Here is a 6136-nt window from a genome sequence, read left to right on the forward strand (position 1 = left end):
ATTGAGAGTGCAATTGAAATATTCATCTGACTTAATTAGAAATAACACTAAACAAATACTCAAATATTGAAAGGTGTATCACTTTATTTGCCTACACAAAAATACAAAATATAATATAAAAATAGATTAAATACAAAAATGTAAATGTAATTAACTAGTACATACATAATGTACATATTGACATTCACAATACTTAAAACATAGAAAACAATATACAAAAAATAAATGAATTTGACTTTAAGTACTTACTTTGTTAGAATGAAAATGTCAGGTGTAGTTTTTTTTAACTCCTTGTTGAGCAAACCATGTACCTTAGTTAAAAAAATACTTGACTTCATCTCAGTAAGAGGGTGAGTAAATGACAAAATTTCAATTTTTTAAATATTCCAAGCAAAAACTGAAATACATTTATAAAATTGTAACCGTGCTGTCTGGAACTGGTCTACATACAAAAAAATAATCACACATTTTTTACCTTGGGGCACAACCAACTTTTCCACTAGAGAGGTGTCTGGGGCCAAATGAAATACAAACACTGAATTAGTCATCTTACACTAAAGTGTATTACAACCGAGTACCATTGCGGCCCATATGGACGGACCACAGCTAAGAAACAGATATTTATTGGCGGCTTCCAAGGGGTACTCGCAGCCAAACAGTGGGCCCCAGCTCTATGATTAAGAAACACTGTTGTAAACAACAGAACAGCCTCCTGCGATAACAATATAACATTTGGTACATAAATGATCATTGAAACATGTTGAAATTGGATACAAAAGCTACTAATATACCTAATTATGTAAGCAGTAACATACTGCGTCATTTCCAGTTGCATTATGTTTTTTATTTGGAAACAACTTTGCACTGTGAAGGGATATTAGCCGCTAACTTGTTAGTGAGGTTGCATCAGTGCCAAATTTGCTTGACACAGCACAGCTCAATATGCATTATCACAGTATAACGTGGTACTAAAAGCTACATCATAGGGCAATTTTTTACAATATATACTGCGCAAACCTAGACAAAAATATTTAACATGTTTACCAAGGAAACATCCTACCATAGAATGAACTTGACAGGTACAAGGGCCTACTTAAAACCGTCTCGACATTTGTTTACCAAAGCTTTCTTGAGCTTGGCCTCCTCAATATTTTCGCAACCAGGAAGGGTACGACATCTCAGGACATACGCTGCAAGGCAAGAACATAATAATCAGCCATTCGTAATTTTGCCACATCAGTTTCTACAGGTATCAAACCTATGCAATGCAATAACAATAATGCAAATCAAATGTAATGCTTGTTAATTCCATTTTGTTGGTACTTAAAAAAATGTAATGCCCATGTGCGACTGCATATATATATTTTTTTTAATATATAATCAAAAGCTTACAAATATCTGTATACACACAGTTGCAAGCATTAGACAAGTAAATTAGTTGAAAAGTTTACATTAACTGTTACTATCTTGTGTATTAGAATTGGATTACAAAGCTTTTTAATCGGAGAATGTATTTTTATTCATTTATTTCTGTGGAGTAGCATATGGTGCATGGCCGTAGACAATCGCTAATTAAAAGGTTTCGACTATTAAAAATATTAAAGGAGAACTGCACTTAAACCCTCTAAACAAACATCCCATTCTGCATCAGATGATCAATATAATATACCCATTAGCCATTTATTTAGTTGTGTCTGTTTGAAACATGCTGTAAGTATATATATATATATATATATATATATATATATATATATATATATATATATATATATATATATATTCTCTGAAATTATGACTTATAATAGCCATAAAATGGAGGATACCATTTTTAATCAGGATACAATTTGTTTTAAAATAGTTAAAAGGTTTTATGGAATAATAAATGAACATCATACTAGGATTGCAAATTATGCATGTTTGGAAATGGATGATCGATTTAAACATTTTAGAAAAATACAGAACAATATTGGTAAAAATGCCAATAAGATGCATTTAAAAAAGCTATGGCAATTAAACATATTGAATTTATTGTATTTTACACCCTCTCTGTTGTTTAAAATGTTTACAGTAAATACTGGACAATTGACACAGGCTTTATTTAACAGTTTTCTTTGAAATCTCTTTGAACAGAGTGATTAAAGCAAAGCGACTATGGAATCTATGATAACAAAAGACATAGGCAAAACGCAATAAACAGAAAATCACTCCATAGGGAGGAAAAAGGCAATAGCAAAATTAGACACAAATCTAACAAAAAAACAATCAATGATTAGCTAAAAAAAGGTAAATCACTCACGCAGAGGAGACAAGAAACTTTTAACAGAAAGTGCGCTATAAAAAGCTGAGAAAACTACAAACTAAAGCGCTCCAAGAGGAGGGGAAAAAAAGAAGGTAAAGCACTGAAATTAGACACAAAACTCTTGACCAAAAACTTTAACAAACAAAATCACTCTTTCTCAGAGGAAACAAAGAAATCAATAAATAAGGCAAGGCAATACTTAGCAAAACTTGGTTCAAGGCTGTGGACAAGGCTGGAGGCACATAGCGAGACGATATACTCTGGTACAAGACAAGAGGAAGACCAGACATTTATACACATGAGGGAGGGTGACACAGGTGGGCACAATCAGGCAATCAGCAGAGACATCAGACCAGTGAAACAGGAGGAAGAGCAAGTGACCTGAAACGAGAGGGAGAGTTAACCTTTCAAAATAAAACAGGAAATGACAAGACAACAATGACAATACTTCACCCAGGTGTGACAGAGACTTACCAGATTGCTCATCTGACGGAGGAGAATTATGCAGGTCCTTCATTTTCTTTGTGGGAACTCTTAACCTCTTTCTTGTAGTCATTTCCTTTTTGTCCATCCTGTAAATGAAAAAATACATTTTGGATCACAAACTGAGGATAGGTTGATTGGGAACACTAAATTGACGCGTGTTTGAATGTTGTCTGTCGATGTAAGTTGACTTGTCCATGGTGTACCCCGCCTTTCGCTCGAGCGGAACTGGGATAGTCCCCAGCACCCCCACGACACGAAAGGGAAAAGCAGTAGAAAATATATGGATGGAACTATAATATCAATGGAAACTATTTACATATATGGCGTCACTCCCTCTGGATGTTTACTTTTTGGGTGAATCATATTTAACTTCTGTTAAAAACAAGTAAACAAAATGATTGTTTATGATCGTTCGGCTATAGTAAAAAAAATCTTAACCCAGACAGTTTAATTCTTATTTTAATTCGTATCTATTTTCAGGTGCGGTGGGCTCGATGGTACCTTTTTATAATGGGGTACATATTAAGAAAGTTATAGTATTTTTAACAAAAAGGTCATGAATATAATCTCGAGCCCCAATGACTTTGTATTGAAGAGGTTGACCATAAATTGGTGCATTTTGACCAGGTTAAAACAATCATAAGTTTTTAAACATGTATCACAGGAAAACTATTCTTATATCATGTTGCTAGTCTTAACAAGACCTGTCTGATAATACCCATTTCATTTAAATTAATGAATGTTTAACATTTTACACACATACCTACTTTATTTTCCTAAATATATGCAGTTTATACAATCGATAGCATGATACAAAACATACTCGGCCACTGCCAGTGAGTAAGCAAATGTACTGCTGCTTTCAAAATGGCGGGACAAATTGGTTAATTACTGAATACTTTTGGATGTCATTTCGTATTCATTGCAAATCGCCAGCCTTACCAATAAAATGGAGCCCGGACCTTCTTTGTCGATTGTCACTTTACCTACAACAGTATTATAAAACATTTTTAAGTTAAGCCCCCGAAATTAATATGCACTGTGGAATCCAATTGTGAAGGTCATTATGTATGCTTACATTACTTGTTGGGCAGACGCCATTAGCGTTACCGCAGCCTAATAAAGGACCAGTCCGTTGTCACAACAGTTAAATATTTTTATTTCACAACATTACATGGTTGACCAACTAAATAAATATTAGCATACTTACCTCTCCAAGTCTCACGTCGCAAGCGTTGTGGTGTCCTTTCCAAAAACTTTCCCGCTTCTTCTTCTCTTTCTTCTTCTCTTTCTTATTCTTCCTCGTTTTAGTTTAAGGTAGGCGCACAGACCACGTTCAAATGTTACGCCACCTACTGTTTCCCCGCCTCCTCTTCTTCTGACGTTAACTGTTGGCAAACAATGCGTCATTTCCGCCCACCGTCTGATAGAAAGCGTAAATGTTCTAAATTCGCATGCCTTTGAAAGTTACTCATAGCCCAAAATTGCTATTTACAGATGGAAAAATAAGGAGAAAATCAAGTTTATCTAAATCCTGAGATCGCGAGATCTGGCACATCACCCCATGAATCTGTCCAATCATATTTGCTTTTCCTGGAAAACATGCATGCGCATTTAGTGGGCGGATGTAACTTGATTTCGATTGGAAGAAACAATATTCAGGATCGAAGGAATAACAACTGAAAGTAAGTAATCCATCCATCCATCTATCCATCCATTATCTTCCGCTTATCCGAGGTCGAGTCGCGGGGGCAACAGCCTAAGCAGGGAAACCCAGACATCCCTCTCCCCAGCCAATTCGTCTAGCTCTTCCCGGGGGATCCCGAGGCGTTCCCAGGGCAGCCGGGAGACATAGTCTTCCCAACGTGTCCTGGGTCTTCCCCGTGGCCTCCTACCGGTTGGACGTGCCCTAAACACCTCCCTAGGGAGGCGTTCGGGTGGCATCCTGACCAGATGCCCGAACCACCTCATCTGGCTCCTCTCGATGTGAAGGAGCAGCGGCTTTACTTTGAGTTCCTCCCGGATGGCAGAGCTTCTCACCCTATCTCTAAGGGAGAGCCCCGCCACCAGGCGGAGGAAACTCATTTCGGCCGCTTGTACCCGTGATCTTATCCTTTCGGTCATGACCCAAAGCTCATGACCATAGGTGAGGATGGGAACGTAGATCGACCGGTAAATTGAGAGCTTTGCCTTCCGGCTCAGCTCCTTCATTACCACAACGGATCGATACAACGTCCGCATTACTGAAGACGCCGCACCGATCCGCCTGTCGATCTCACGATCCACTCTTCCCTCACTCGTGAACAAGACTCCTAGGTACTTGAACTCCTCCACTTGGGGCAGGGTCTCCTCCCCAACCCGGAGATGGCATTCCACCCTTTTCCGGGCGAGAACCATGGACTCGGACTTGGAGGTGCTGATTCTCATTCCGGTCGCTTCACACTCGGCTGCGAACCGATCCAGCGAGAGCTGAAGATCCCGGTCAGATGAAGCCATCAGGACCACATCATCTGCAAAAAGCAGAGACCTAATCCTGCGGTTACCAAACCGGAACCCCTCAACGCCTTGACTGCGCCTAGAATTTCTGTCCATAAAAGTTATGAACAGAATCGGTGACAAAGGACAGCCTTGGCGGAGTCCAACCCTCACTGGAAATGTGTTCGACTTACTGCCGGCAATGCGGACCAAGCTCTGGCACTGATCGTACAGGGAACAGACCGCCACAATAAGACAGTCCGATACCCCATACTCTCTGAGCACTCCCCACAGGACTTCCCGAGGGACACGGTCGAATGCCTTCTCCAAGTCCACAAAGCACATGTAGACTGGTTGGGCAAACTCCCATGCACCCTCAAGAACCCTGCCGAGAGTATAGAGCGGGTCCACAGTTCCACGACCAGGACGAAAACCACACTGTTCCTCCTGAATCCGAGGTTCGACTATCCGGGGTAGCCTCCTCTCCAGTACACCTGAATAAACCTTACCGGGAAGGCTGAGGAGTGTGAGCCCACGATAGTTGGAACACCCCCTTCTTAAAGAGACGAACCACCACCCCGGTCTGCCAATCCAGAGGTACCGCCCCCGATGTCCACGCGATGCTGCAAAGTCTTGTCAACCAAAACAGCCCCACAGCATCCAGAGCCTTAAGGAACTCCGGGCGGATCTCATCCACCCCTGGGGCCTTGCCACCGAGGAGCTTTTTTACTACCTCAGCGACCTCAACCCTAGAAATAGGGGAGTCCACCACAGATTCCCCAGGCACTGATTCCTCATAGGAAGACGTGTTGGTGGGATTGAGGAGGTCTTCGAAGTATTCCTTCCACCTATCCACAACATCCGCAGTTGAGGTCA

General features: G+C 40.3%; 1 long non-coding RNA gene across 1 annotated transcript; it reads right to left on the reverse strand.

The window, feature by feature from the left end:
* Window positions 1-1904: 1904 nt before the first annotated feature.
* LOC133564910 (uncharacterized) lies at window positions 1905-4257 on the reverse strand. The gene is made up of 3 exons (XR_009809368.1): window positions 3728-4257; window positions 2774-2871; window positions 1905-2680 (listed from the first exon to the last, which is right to left on the reverse strand). It is a non-coding gene; the product is annotated as an uncharacterized LOC133564910 (long non-coding RNA).
* Between the last annotated feature and the right edge of the window lie 1879 nt (window positions 4258-6136).

The sequence above is a fragment of the Nerophis ophidion genome, linkage group LG13 (assembly GCF_033978795.1).
Source record: "Nerophis ophidion isolate RoL-2023_Sa linkage group LG13, RoL_Noph_v1.0, whole genome shotgun sequence".
Classification (NCBI taxonomy): domain Eukaryota; kingdom Metazoa; phylum Chordata; class Actinopteri; order Syngnathiformes; family Syngnathidae; genus Nerophis; species Nerophis ophidion.